Raw genomic sequence first — 16,409 nt, 5'->3', positions numbered from 1 at the left:
TTCCATTAGGAACCCTTTGTCATGAAATCATAACGTTGAAGCATGCCTTGTCATATCAACATCACACATCACTCATAATTGTCATTACATCGAAGTATGAAGTGCTTAGCCTCCGTGCCTAAGTTACCCAAATACTTTCATCATTGAGTCAACCATTGAGATAGCCTAGGATGGATTAATCCTTGCACCTTGAGAGATAGTATCAAATGACATTTGACTACGCTCATTCAACATGCATCTTCAAATTTTTGATTTTCTTTTTCGCGTCTTTCTTTTTCGGGAGAAAGTCGGTACCCTCTACAAAAATGACGGAAATTTTTGTTTTTTTGCATTTTTGAGTCGCACGATCACAACACTATGCACACACGGGTCACGAGTCACACGCGTCATTTCACTTTGAGTCGAGTCAACCTCGAGTCAATCACAGAGAGTCAAGTTTATACCTTGAGTCATGTCAAGTCGATGAGTCAAGCAATGCTAAACCTTAGGTCAACCCTAAGATGATTAAAGAGATTGGCAAAGTTCTATAGTAAAAAATAAATACAAGTGCAGCAGAATAGGGAAGACCCTATCACAGCGTTCGGCGACAGAGTCAATTCTTGGCGCCAGAGATATTTCAGCAGCGACAGAGCTCGAAGCCTCTCCAAAAGGTGATTTCGACTTCATACAGCGATTTCGGGTTCCTTGGTACGCCATTTAGCCCCTATGAGCAATTTGACATGATTAAGTAGTCGGTTTGATTACAACAGCAAATAAGTGATCGACCTGATGAAAGATCGTCTCACTTAGCTTAAAGCGCCTAAGCATTGGCTCAAAAGCAGAAAAGGCACCGACGTATAGGTTCAAAGCAACAAAAGCGCCGACGTACAGGCATAGAGGAAGCAAAGTTCGAGAGAGCTTTAAAGATCGACAAGTGTTGGTCTTCGGTAATTTTCTTCAGAATATTATCGCAACAACTGAGGATGACTTCAAGTAAAGTTATTTTTGACAGGGTTCGCTAAGATTGTGAAGGTTGTCACTAAAGATTTGAGAAGATAGCACGAGATGGGCGGTCTTCGACAGCGTTCGCTAAGATTGTGGAAGTTGTCACCCAAGATTTGAGAAGATAGCACGAGATGGGCGGTCTTTGACGGCATTCGCTAAGATTGTGGAGGTTGTCACCCAAGATTTGAGAAGGGCGGTTCATGATGAGGCGGTCTTCGACGACTTTTGCTATGATTGGAAAGGTTGTCACTGTGATTCAAGAAAAGGCTCAAGATGTAGCAACATTGATCGACGGCGTTCCCTAGATTGCGGAAGATCGTCAAAACAAACAGCAAGATGGCGTTCCCTAGATTGTGGAGGGTTGTCACAAACAACTGAGGATTGTTTCAAGAGAAGCAATCTTCGATAGTATTCCCTTGGACGTGGAGTATTATCATAGCGGATGAGGATTGTTTCAAGAGAAGCAATCTTCGATAGTATTCCCTTGGACGTGGAGTATTATCATAGCGGATGAGGATTGTTTCAAGAGAAGCAATCTTCGATAGTATTCCCTTTGACGCGGAATATTATCAATGCGGATGGAGATTGTTTCAAGAGAAGCAATCTTCGATAGTATTCCCTTGGACGTGGAATATTATCAATGCAACTGAGGATTGTTTCAAGAGAAGCAATCTTCGATGGTATTCCCTTGGACGTGGAATATTATCATAGCGGAGGAGGATCGTTTCAGGCGAAACAATCTCCTAATTTGGAAGCAGTTACGGGCGTAGCGGTTTTCAAGCGGGATGGCATTCTCTAGCTTGCAGAAGGTCATCAAAACAACAGTAAAGCGGCAGCAAATTGGTTACTCTCAGAGACGTGTGCTCGACGGTGCAAGATACGCGTTTCTTAACTCTTTTATCTGTTTAACTAACGCTAGTTTGCAGGTATCGGCGTTACAAGATTGGTTTAGGATCGCAGAACGTTCTGAATCATTCTCCGTCCCTATCGATACTTTGACTTTTGTTTTTTGAAACTTGCGTTTCTCCAAACTCAGTCAAAGTGGGGGCTTCTGTAGACATCCAAATGTGTCTCCCCAAAACCAAACCCAGTGATGAGTACCTTTCACGTCAAATCATAATCGAATGAAGCGAAAGTGTGGAAAGTCTAGTGTTGCGGATAGTTTTAATTTCTTTTCTCTTCTCTCTGTTTTTGAAAACTTATTTTAAGAAAACAGCCAATCCAATTTGGTTGGTCCATGATATGGGTCCAATAATGGTGTAGTTGGATGGGGTTTGAAAATACCTTTCTAACGATACATTATAAGCCCAATTCCGATGAATACCGAGGAAGTTATGGCCAAAATACTAAACTGGGCCCGATTTGGTTTTTATATGCGGCCCAATGATCTAGAGGAGGGCCTATTATTAATTATCATTCCTAAAGCTATTAGGATTGATTATAGTCTTTTAGAATACTCTAGGAGGTTCTTTTAAATCCTAATGGAGTTAGGATTGATAATTATGTTTTAAAGAGTTTGAAATTGAATAAAACTACTCCTTTTAAGAATCCTTGTTTTGTACGAAGTGGAATATATTTAGATTTTATTTTCGTGCCTCATAATATTTATCCAAATTTTATATGGTTGGATAGATCTTGAAATTATCTTTCCAATGATATATTATAATATTAAATCTGAGTTATAACGAAAAAGATATGAATGAGACATGAAACTTTATCCAAAACTGACACCCTCCCACTATTTTGGTCATATCTTTTTATCTACAAAATATTTTAATCTGATTCTAATTGGGTTGAAAAGTAGACTTTAAGAGCTTTCCAACGACATATTATATGCCTTATTTGGACTTGTGGATCAAAAGATATGATAAAAACAAAAATGCGTGAATTTCTGAAATCAGCGCCTGGTGCTAGCCATTGGCTCCTGGCGCCAATAAGCTGGTGCTGGCGCCAGCTCTGTTTTAGGTGCGCCAATCTTGTTTTACGTGCGCCAAGTGCTCTGTTTTGATATTTTATCTTTTTGGCTGATTTTCTCTATAAATAACGTATTAAAAACTCCGTTTTCATGGACCAATTCTCACGATTATTCACCAACTCTCATCAAGATTTTCTTGATTATTCTCTCTCTCTTTTTTTCTAAACTTTGCTTTCACATACAAAATTCCGCATTCACAAGATCTAGAAACACCTAGCCATATTCGAAGTTGCCTTCGCCCTAGACGTGAAAGGTTTAATTTCTGAAGGTTTCGTCCCAAATCTCTCTTTCAATTATTTAATTTAATTGTTGTTTATTATTTTCCTTGAAGTTACTAACGTGTGTATTTTGTTATTAGAAAGAGGTACAAGGCATCAATGTAAGTGCTTTAATGGTTTTAACTGATATTATGATGTAGAAATCATGTTTATATTGTTATTATGATATTCCTAGTATCATGTTTAGGGGAAAAGTTATAATATCAAATATGCTTATTATGATTCCTGCGATGCTTCCTATGTTCTTCCTAATATTTATTCATGTTAGTATCATATTAGGGTTAAAGATTTGATTTTTATTGCTTAGTGACATGCTAGGGTTTGTTATTAATCTTGTTAGTATCATGCCTAGGATCTTGCTATTATTATGCTTTAACATGAATATTATAATAATTATTATTATGATTATCATTAATTATGATTGCTATGATTATGATTTTATGATTATAATATTTATTATAATTGTTATTGTGATGATCATTATTATTGATATTATGATTGTTTTAATTATAATTTATTTTTATGATTTTATAATGATGATATTTATCATGATTATTTATTGTTGCTTGATATATTGTTATTGCTTGATCACACCTTTTATGCATGTTTAAAGGGAATTGGTACTTGTAATCATGCTTAATAAGATAATTAATAATCTTGTTAGGGTTAATGTGATTATAATTCAAGTGATCGCCAATAATAGTTTTATTTGTGCATTAATATTCAACCAACATAGATAAACAGGTTTAGGGTTAATCCTATTGATTGCATGTTAGTCATAAAGCGCACATGAATACGATCAGAATAAAGTAGAGGCCTATTATTAGGGCAGGTTCAATCTCTTTTAGGTTGGATTTGTACCTTCATCCCCGAACCCTTATTTGGTTCTAGACCTTATGGAGTTGACGATCTCTTGGATCGTTAAGGGGTGTAACCTTCACCTCGTGAACGGTTTACAAGTTCCTAAAAAACTTGTTGGCGACTCTTTTGCTCTATCTTCTTCCCTTTTGGACGCCATCGTACTTTAGTGTATGATCACAGTGGGGTTCAAGCTAGTGGGATTAACGCTTGAAATTATTCCCTACATTTACGAAAATCATTTGGTTAAAATTATGTTTTACAAAAGATTTTGATATGCAAGCCGGGAATTTAGTAGCCGAAAATAAGATTTTTTTTCTACCTTGAGTATTTCTTTGCCAAAGGACCTAAGTTCATTTCTTACTCCTAAAGCATGACCAAAGTCACAAACTTCTTTTTCAAACTTGAATACTTGGTCCCCAAGTTGTTGACATCATACATGATGTCAATAACATGACCTCATAAAGTTCCTTGACCCCCAAGTTGTTGACATCATACATGATGTCAATAGGACTCTCAAACTCTATAAATAGGACCCAAAGTTCAGCCATTTTAAGCCAAAAGTCTCTTGCCCTTAAAGTTCCATCCTTCTTTCTTCTCTCTTCCTCCCATTATCGTACTTCTTCATCCCATATATGCTCCAAACCATTTTTCAGCCAATTCTGTTCATTTTTAGCCTTTTGCTGTTTGAGACATTGTTGTTCTTCTCAAAAAATTCTTGAGTTTAGGCTCAAGAATCATCCTATTCGGAGTTATATACTATGAGATATGGCCTATGAAAGATCTGACTCCTCCTTTTCAACGTGAACCTTCCCGTGAGCTTTGCTACTTTATATTGTTTTGCGGTTAGTCTTTCAAAACTAATATCTATTTTCAATTTATGATTTTTGTAAGTTTTTATATTTGATTCTTATTTAAAATACTCCGTATAATGTTTATTTAGGAGATAGTTCGTGGTTGTAAATCTAGGTGGAATAGTTGTAAAGATCAAGGTACGTACTCGTGGCTAGATCTTTAAATATGTGATTTTATACAAATGTGTTTTGTGTTTTGAATGATGAAATATGTTTGAATGTTGAACAAGGATTTATGAATGTTTATGAAATGAAATGAATATTGTGAAATGTTATACTGTTTGATCTTTGGAAATAATTTCAATGTTCTAAAAGTTGTTTATACACATACTTGAATTCAAATTCATTTTAAAGAGCAAATGTTGTTGAAATCCCATACATGAGAATTGGAATGTTGATTTATCAAAGATATATATTGGATTTTTATGACTCCCACTATGTGGAGATAAAATTGAAGACTATGGACTATGTATGACCTAGTCTTTCCCCTTGATAGCACTATGTAAGGAGTTACTAGCTTGGGGGGTGTGCACACTTAGGTGGAAAATGGTTTACGAAAATATTGATCTTCCATTTCTATTGGAATCTATTTTGGAAAAGTCGTTGGTTTTGCAATGTTGATAATTTTTGGAATGTTTCTAAACGTTTCTTAATGTGAAGTTTCTATTTATGGAAGGTTTGAATAAATACTATTTATAAATGCTAAATCTTACGAACAATGTTTAATTAAATAACTTGATTTTACTTATCTAGCATTGGTATGTACTTAGCGTTTTGCTAATACGTATTTCTCTTTTGTTTTGGCTTGGCCCTACTTATCAATATGATAAGTAGATAGGTGATTATGACTCGACCTGATCTAAATGTGGCATTGGGGATGAAGGGCGATAATCATGTAGTCTAGGTCTCATGGTTGACGTTTTGTATGAAAAATTCTCATATGGTTCAATTTTGAAATCTACTATTACTATTATTATCAATATAAAGATTAAGTATTTATTTTCTCCGCTGCAAGTCTCTGTTTTTGAAAAGCCTTACGTAATCACGTGGCGATAATGCTCTAAGTTACTCTCTTAATCAGGTTTTATAATGATTAATATTATAGAGTAATTTGGGGGTGTTACATCGGCGTATACAGAATGATTTAGGATCGCAGAACGTTTTAAATCATTCTCCGTCCCTATCGACTACTTTGACTATCATTTTCGAAACCGACGTTTCTACAAACTCAGTCAAAGTGGGGGCTTCTGTAGACACCTAAAAATGTCTCCCCAAAACCAAACCCAATGATGAACAACCTTTCACCGCCATTATTGGTCGGGTTGAGTATTTAATCTTGGAGTGCTTAAATCCATATTTCCATTTCATAAAACAACCCAACTTCTAGCCCATTTCCCCAAACCATAACTTATTTTCCTCTTTTCGTGCCTTTAAACACAAAATAATTCATTTCGTGTTCTTTAAAATCATTCATTTCGTGTCTTTTTTATAAAAACGTTTAGTCTAATTTATTTTGGTCCATTATCTGGGTTCAATGATTGAATAGTTGGATGGGGCTTTAAAATAGCTTTCCAAAAATATAATATAAGCCCAAATCCGAGTTATAACGAATAAGTTATGGCCAAAATATTAAACTGAGCCCAAACCGAACCTAAGCCCACCTTACCTACGACCCAATGATCATGTGGAGGGTCCAAATTATTTAATCTCATTCCTAAACCAATTAACATTAATTAGAAGCTTCTATAAGTTTCTAAAAGATCTTAATTATCCTTTTTGAAAAGACAAAATTAAAGAGTTTGAAATTGAATAAAACTTTCTTTTTTAAAGTCCTATTTTCTATCCGAATTGAAAGACGTTCAAAGATAGACAGATACTATTTTCGTGTATCATAGTTTTTATCCAAATTTTATATGGTTGGATAGCCCTTGAAATTATCTTGCCAATGATATATTATAATATCAATTCCGAGCTATAACGGAAAAGATATGAATAAAATGTCAAAATCTATCCAAAAATGACACCGTCTCACTATTTCGGCCATATCTTTTATTATAAAAAATATTTTAATCTGATTTTAATTGGGTTAGAAAGTAGACTTCAAGAGCTTTCCAACGACATATTATTTATCTTATTTCAATTTCTGGTTCAAAAGATATGATAAAAACAAAAACTGCATAAACTGCTGTCTATCGCAAGAGTTTTATCCGATTCAAATTCTTATCTTTTATTGATTCTTCGACCCTCTTTTTTCCTTATAAATAGAGGTCATATCTCCCATTTTTCAATCATCAATAAGCTTGATCAAAAAATAATTTCTTCTCCATATTTAGCCTAAATTCTAGCCACCCTATTCTCTCATAATACTTCCTTAAGCACTCCAAGGAGTTCATACAATACCCAAAGTTATATACTTTAACCAAGGCGTGAAAGGTACAAATAACTGAGGGTTTGGACCAAATCAAATCTAATTTTTATTTCATTTAATTTCCATTTGATTTATTTTTAATTGAAGTTACTAATAGTTTACTCATGATGTAGCAATTCTAGGAAACGCGGAAAGTGAGTAATTAATCACTTAATTACTCTTATTCTTATTCTTATTGCTAGTATCATGATTAGGGTTATTATTATTATTTGATTTGAATAACGTTATTATTGTTAAATTGCTTCCAATATTAATGTTTATTCTGTTATATTTTATTGATCACCATATTGCATGTTTTTAAAGGGAATATGTAATTGAAAATCATGCCTATTAAGATAATTTGGACAACCGGTTTAGGTTCCTTTTTAATCTTGTAATTAATTCAAGTGAGCATAAATATTTTAGAATTATGTGTTGCATTAATATTTAACCAATTTAGCCTAATAATAGTTTGGAGCAAATTGAATATTTTGTTTGTATGCCTTTGAGATCGCAGGAATCACTTTTCACTATAAGAATCGAGTAGAGGCCAATACGGGCGAATGTGACTCCATGACTCACTTTGTACACTCATCCTCGATCCTCCTTTCGTGGTTCCAAACCATATGGAGTTAGTAATCTCATGGATTATGAATGGAGTGTAACCTTCACGGGTCAATCGTTGTTGCCTATCGTTGTCCCTTAATCGTGGTTGCCTTTTGTGATCCGTGAACGGTTTACAAGTTCCTTAAAAAACTTGTTGGCGGCTCCCTACTTTACTTGTCCCTAATCATATAATGTCAATTCCCACTTCTTATGAGTGCCAAGCATATTCACAACATGCTTAACGTAGGCGCACTTCGAACGACGCCTACAACGCTCTAAGCTCGAATTCCCGACGTCTAAATGTTAATTACCTGGTTAACTTATTAATTCCTTCCGGATTAATTCGTTTCTTCTTTTTGTAAGTTGCTTGGGTGTGACCCGAAGGGTTCAGTCAAGATTAAGCTGTAATATTAATTATGCATTAATATTACTGATCGGAAGCGGCCTCCGATCCACCCAGGCATTCCGATCACTTGACCTTACTGAATATATTAGCTTTCTAATAATTCTGAACCCACTAACGGAATAGTACACTTGTTCGAAGGACACCATTACTTTCAATCTCCCACTTGTGCTTCCGGACAAGTGCGCATTCAGTGTACAACCTTTTTCCTATGTCGCTTAATGTCTCTTCATGAACTATAAGGTAAGATTATTTTGTCATCCTTATTATATCCAGAAGTGTTTCTCGATTCTGAGTCCGACTGTCAATAAACAGATGATTTCTAAAATCCATCCAAGCACAGCCAAGCATTTTCACAGTCTCGCTCTACGAGAGGCCTTGTATACAACAAAGACATCTTCCCTATTTTAGTAGGGGGACATTCCCAGTCTTGTAATGTAGCTTCTCTTACTGAGAGGACCTAGCCGCCCGAGTGTTGCCGTTATAATCCCCTATTACGGCAGACGTTTGACAACATCAAAGCGGACTAGTACTCAAACAAGAGAACTCACAACACTCATGGTCGAGGAAATAGGTTCCGATAGCCATAATGAGAAGTATACTTATGAAGATTTTTCATCTCTTAAAGTATTCTCATAGGTCGATCCAGTATGGTTCTAAACCAATACATGTGCAAATTATTTATGACAATCATGTCCTCGTAGCACAAGAAACGGTGCTATAAATCAGACTACACACTAATCTCAATTAGTCATTAACCGTCCACCGTTTAAATGACCTTGATTAGGGATAATTTTTTATTATAATATTCAATGTTCACTTAAAATGTGTTTCCTTACCAAGACTGGTCTTGATACCCTATTTTGAATATTCTCATAATCGAATGGACTCATTATTTAATCCTAAACCACAATTAAATAGCAAACGGCATGATAAAATATTGCATGAAATTTATATTACTCCAAAACTTGAATGGTTCATCTTATGATAAATGGTTTTTCCGAATGTTTTAAGAGTATTACTCTTTATAAAACATCTATAGAAATCACACCCATATCTAATATGCTTGATTTCTTTCATGCAATTGTGAATGTTGTCGTTCACTTATTGTATAGGTTTAGTTATAACTACTTTGCTAATCTTAGCATCTTCATTACTGATCACTTTCTTAATAAGATGATAAAATTTGAGAGTGTCATGGATTATATGTGATTTAGGATTTATTGTCCAAGTGATGGCTCCCACTCATTTTCATGATTGAGACCTTCAACTTGACAACCTACAATCATTAACGTTCAGCAACGAACTTTCCATAAAATATCTTCTTTATTATCGCCATTAAGGCAACAATATTCTCAACATATATTTTAGTAGACTTCCTAATGATGCTTTGCTTGGGTTTCATTCCAAACGGCTCACAATGATTTGGGATACCCTAATCACTTGTGATCAAGGAAATTTTCCTTAAATTCTTGCACATTACACATGGATCTACGTCCATGTTACCATTCTCAAACCACGACTCATTTTAAGCTCGTGCTTATAAACGGCTTCCTTGTTAAGGATCTAATCCTTGTTAAGGCGTGTGCTTGCAACATCAATTCTCAAATTGTATTTGTTTCCACAAGTCAAGAACTCATCATGTTACTTATCCAAGTACTTTGGATGTTCTTGGCCATAATCTAACAATATAATACATAGATTCAGGTTGATTGGTGCTTCATACATACTTCACATGCTCTAAGCAAGTAAGTCCAGGCAACGATTCCATATCACAACGTACATGATGGATTAAATTGCAGAGTAATTCTCAATCTTATTCCATCAATCTGTCATTTTAGCTCATTCAGTTTCACTGAGTCTTTGCTAAATTGTTTGCTATGTGATATGGTTGAAAGTCTCTATTAGAGTCTTTCATGTTTGACTTAGTATTTAGGCTAGCTTATACTTAGTTCAAACATTTACTTAGTTTTATACATATGGGTCGAAAGTCTTTCAAAGTCCTTCAATTCATGTTTAACACGGTAAACTCCTTTACACGTTCAAAAATTTTATCAAGTCTATACAATAGAACTTAATACCCAATACGTACTAAGTATCGTCTTTTGTTTGGTCCATTGTCAAAAATACTTTCAAATCTAAGCATTTAGCATTTTATAGTTATTTCACAACAGAGTTCGTAGACTTCTTATTGAGCCTTTATATAATTTACTTTTGCTCCTACTAAACTTCTTATTCATAAGAATTTCTATGTTTCTCCATGAGTCAAACCTCTTATTAACTTCATGAGAAAACACGTTCCAATTCCTATATGCAATGCTTCCTTAAATCCCATAACGGATTCCTTGAGCTTGCTTTCAAATCTAGCATTATTTAGATTTTCAAAACCCTTAGACTATTCCATAGTCACTTCCAAAATCCTATTTTGGGAAGGCGGTTTTGGTATCTATTTTTCCATATTTCATATGTGCAATTTTGCTAGATCAATCACGAAAAGACTTAAGCATTCCGATTGGTGAATAGGTTTTTATTAAAATCAACTCCATGAATTTAATTGTATCCTTTTCATCCAATCTAGCTATGTATGCATATACGTTTCCACATTTGTTAATTTTCTCCTTGAAAACTTATTTGCAATCGATGGGTCTTTCACCCTTTATGCAAATTAATCAAGTTTCAAACATGATTATCAAACATGGAGTCTATCTTGGATTTTTATGGCCTCTAACCATTATTCGGAATTTGGATTTGTCGTAGCTATCTTATAAGACATTATTCCCTTACTATCTAATAGTAAATAGTATGCTTGTAAGTCTTAGGTTTATTTCTAACTTATTAGAAATTTATAGGATTCAATCCAAGCCTTTGGTGAATTCTATACCTATACGGGGCAATTGCATCAACCACTGAGTTTCAAGGCGCTTCCAAAGCGCTTTTATTATGTTGATCTTACTCCAACATTTATGATGTTTTGTGAGTAATGAATTCTCTTTAAGGTACTTGTAAAGTCCTTTTGAGTATTCTTGATCAAGCATTCTCACGAAGTCCTTTTAAGGTCTTCTGAGATTCTCAGTTCTATGGTCATCGAGTTCATTTTCCTCCCACTTGTCGTTTTGGAAACGTGTTACTTTCCAGAAAGACGCCACTTAGAGCAACAAACACTATGTTCTCAATTAGGTTGTGGAGGTAATTCCCATGGTCTCACTTGAATGCTTACAAAGAGACATGTATATTGTCTTTGGGTAAAAGTTCGTTGTAAAACAAACAGTTAGCTCCCACATGAGCTATCTTAGCCTTTAATGAGCTATTAAGCTCTTACTCAACCACCTAGCTCTTGCTAAGCCAATGAGCTCCCACTGAGTCACTTAGCTCCCACTGAGCCAATGAACTCCCACTGTGGCTAAGAGTTTAGACATATACTTGAAAAGACATTTAAAAGATAATTCTATCCATAATTGAATATGACAGCCTTTCTTAGCTTTGACATTTTGCTTAGTGTAACATTAGTCCTTCGTGCAAATCTCAAGAACTTTATAAGAAGGGATGTGATCCATCATTGTTCGAGTCATTTTTAAATGGCATCGAGGTCTCAGTGAAGTCACACTATGTTCTTTGTGGAGTTATTTATGAAAATTTCAATTTCATAACTTTGTGATTGTCACGCTTGGCTCAAGCAAACATCGCTCGATCTAATCTAGACGTTTTGATATCTTGCCAAGTCGATTCTGTACTTCACTGAACTCTTGAACTATTCAAGGTTAAGTTTGTTCACATTTGATGAATATAGCCATATTCTTTCAAATTCTTTGTGAAACGTTGAAGTAAATTAAATGAATCATCTTTAGCTTTCGGAGTCAATTGTCTATACCAAGAACAATAGATCTTTACTTTGTCGGTTTCAAAAAGTAAGACTTGCTTGTCTTAGAACGATTTTGAATCGATCAACTATCAAGAGCCTATCTAATAGATCCTTGAGTACGTTCTTGTCGATGTGACATTGCTATAGATGTTCGGAACGCAAATCATGCCCATGACTTTGAGCTTTTGCTAGTTTATCCTGTTAAGAAGATGTGTGTCTATAATCAAGCATTCTTTACTCATGGTTTAGACAACCATGCCATTCAAATAAATTTGCAAATATTGTTCATTGCTTTAAATGTGAATCTTTCCGTGTGTAAACAGATTAATTGCTGATGGAACACAATAACCATTTATTTGTTCCAGCCTTAGCTTAAAGGTTTTAAACAAAGCATACGACCTTACAACTGATGTAGCACCACTTGCTTCATTCTTAGCTTGTAAGTCGATAACTTAGCTTATCTTCAATAGTTTGAGGTCACTTTCAAAGTGGAACACTCAAGCAGTGTCGATACTTGTGAAGATAACGAATTGCTAAGTTAACTACAATAACATGAACTCATGGGTTAAAATGGAATCTTATTCCTTTTCTTCGTTCCTCGTTTCCTGTATTTCTTATCATACTTTATCTCATAATATTTTAAGAACCATTTCTTTAAGATTCTTTGACTTTTATACATTTTTAGGCATAATTAAGCATTTAATGCGCCGTAAAACAAAGTTCCATCTTTTCCTTTAATTCACGCTTGAATTACTACATCAATGAGTCCTACTCATCTATGTATTTAGCGAAAAGATATGTTAGTTGTCAATATTGACAATTTAAGTTTGCAACTCAGTACTTCATGTTTTATCAAAACTACCTAGTATTTTGAATACACGATGTCCAACCATCCTTAAAAGTCATTTCTGAGAATTGTATTTTAGAAATGCTTTACTTTTCTTTGAAAACCATTCTCAAAGATTTCCTTTACCAATCATGGAAACAATATTATTTTATTTAAAATACTATAAATATAAGTGCAAAGTGTAGGGAATATTTCAAACATTACCCCAAACTTGAACCCCACTGTGATCATACACTAAAGTACGGTGGCGTCCAAAGGGAAAGAAGATAGAGTAAAAGAGTCGCCAACAAGTTTTTCAGGAACTTGTAAACCGTTCACAGAGTGAAGGTTACACACCTTAACGATCCAAGAGATCGTCAACTCCATAAGGTCTTGAACCAAATAGGGTTCGGGGATGAAGGTACAAATCCAACCTAAAAGAGATTGAACCTGCCCTAATAATAGGCCTCTACTTTATTCTGATCGTATTCATGTACGCTTTCTGACTAACATGCAATCAATAGGTTTAACCCCAAACCTGTTTAATCTATGTTGGTTGAGTATTAATGCACAAATAAACTATTATTAGCGATCACTTGAATTATAATCATAATTAACCCTAAACAAGATTAATAATTATCTTATTAAGCGTGATTACAAGTACAAATTATCTTTAAACATGCATAAAAGGCGTGATCAAGCAATAACAATAAATATCAAGCAACATAATAATAATCATAAATTAATAATAATTATAACAATTATAAATAATCACGATCATGTTAAAGCATAATAATAGCAAGATCCTAGGCATGATACTAACAAGATTAATAACAAACCCTAGCATGTCACTAAGCAATAAAAATCATATACTTAGCCCTAACATGATACTAACAAAAATAAATATTAGGAAGAATATAAAAGGCATCATACTAATCATACTTAATATTAAAGTTACCCTAGACATGATACTAGGAATCAGTATAACAATGTAAGCATGATTTCTATATTATAATATCAATTAAACCATTAAAGTACTTACTTGGATGCCTCGTACCTCTTTCTAATAACAAAATACATGCGTTAGTAACTTCAAGGAAAATAATAAAAAAAAATTAAATTAAATAATTGAAATAAAGATTTGGGACCAAACCCTTAGAAATTTAAACCTTTCACGTCTAGGGCGAAGGAAACTTCGAACTTGGCTAGGTGTGTCTAGTGCTAATGTATGAGGAATTTTTTTTATAAAAGGGTTGGCTTAGAAAGAAGGAGAGAATCAAGAATTTCTTGATGAGAGTTGGTGAGTGAAAACGGAGTTTTTAGGAAGCTATTTATAGAAAAATCAGCCAAAAAGATAAAACATCAAAAATAGAGTTCTGACGTGAAAACCTGGTTAGCGCTAAACGCTGACCTTAGCGCCAGACGCTAAGGCTAGCGCCAGGCGCCAAGCGTAGCGTCAGGCGCTACAGATGGCGTTTGGCGCTGACTAAGAAATTGACGCGTTTTCTTAAAATCATATAGAAATTGTCGTACAGGAGGATAAAATCGTATTTTCCTAAAAAACGTTCTTTTATTCTGATTAAAACTCTAAAAGGTCAACAAAAGTCAATTTACCAATGCTAATTGAATTAGGAATGATAAGAACCTTCTAGAAGAATCTAGAAGACACCTAAAAATAAGGCTCAAACCGGGCCCAGTTCAGTAATTTGGCCATAACTTCCTCAATATTCATCGAAATTGGGCTTATAATATATCGTTGGAAAGCTCTTTTCAAACCTTATCCAACTACATTACTATTGGACCCATATCATGGACCAACCAAACTGTAATGCACGTTTTCTTAAAATAGGTTTTCAAAAACAGAGAGAAGAGAAAAGAAATTAAAACTATCCGCAACACTAAACTTTCCACACTTTCACTTTATTCAATTATGATTCGACGCGAAAGGTACTCATCACTGGGTTTGGTTTTGGGGAGACACAAATGGGTATCTACATAAGCCCCCACTTTGACTGAGTTTGGAGAAACGCAAGTTTCGAAAACAAAAGTCAAAGTATCGATAGGGACGGAGAATGATTCAGAACGTTCTGCGATCCTAAATCATTCTTGTAACGCCGATACCTGCAAACTAGCGTTAGTTAAACAGATAAAAGAGTTAAGAAACGCGTATCTTGCACCGTTGAGCACACGACTCTGAAAGGTAACCGATTTGTTGTGACGATCTTCCGCATGCTAGAGAATGCCGCCTGAAGACCGCTACGCCTGTAACTGCCTCCAATTTCCGCTATGATAGCCTTCGAAAAGATCACTGACTGTTGATCCTTAATGCTGCTATGCTAGTATGTCGGCGCTTTGCTGCTTGTGAACCAGTATGTCGGTGCTTTTGCTGTGATGACAATCCTCTTTTCTTTGGGAATAGTTGCCAACACAACTCTTGTATGATGTATGACAATCCGATTTAAGGAAAGTTGTCAATGCTTCGTAACAATCCATCCTTGGAAATGTTTCCACGATGAAGCGACAATCCGTATCTCGAAAAATTTGCCAAAATCCAATTTTTGGGAAAAGTTGCCAATGCTTCGTAACAATCTGTCATAAGAATTTTGCTACGACCGACAATCCACATCTTGGAATATAACTCTTGAAAGCAATCCGCCTTGGAAATTTGCCAACGCTATGCGACAATCCTTTTGGGAAAATATTGCCACTATTGACAACCGCGTCTTGGAACATTTGCAAAAAAGAGTCGACCGACAATCCACTTCGGGAAAATTTGCCACTTGTTGAAATGAATGACAATCCACGTTGAGGAACCTTTGCCGAAATTTATAATGAATAGAGACCTAAAACAATCCTTTGGGAAATTTTGCCATAGGGAACTGGGTGTATGACAATCCAATCTCGGAAAACTTGCCAGCGATGACAATCCAAACTTGGAAAAAAATTGCCAAACAGAGAAGGAGCACGACAATCCACGCTTGGAAAATTTGCCAGAGATGACAATCCAATCTTGGAAAAGTTGTCGTTGAAGAAGATGCACGACAATCCATATTTGGAAATGTTGTCGTTTAAGAAGAATGCGCGACAACCCGTATTTGGAAATATTGTCGTTTAAGTGCTTGCTTTTAAACCGATACGTTGGTGCTTGTAATGAGCTAGTGCTTAGGCGCTTAAGCTAAGTGAGACGATTTTTTTTCAGGTCAATCACTTTCTACGATTGTAATCGAGCCGACTACTAACCATGTCAATTTGCTTATAGGGCTAACTGGCGTACCAAGGAACCCGAAATTTCTGTATGAAGTCGAAATAACCATTCTGAGAGGCTTCGAGCTCTGTCGCTGCTGAAATATCGCTGGCGT

The sequence above is a fragment of the Chenopodium album genome, chromosome 3, assembly GCF_948465745.1.
Source record: "Chenopodium album chromosome 3, dcCheAlbu1.1, whole genome shotgun sequence".
Classification (NCBI taxonomy): Eukaryota; Viridiplantae; Streptophyta; class Magnoliopsida; order Caryophyllales; family Amaranthaceae; genus Chenopodium; species Chenopodium album.
The sequence above is the reverse complement of the archived record's forward strand: the minus strand, read 5'-3'. Positions refer to the sequence as shown.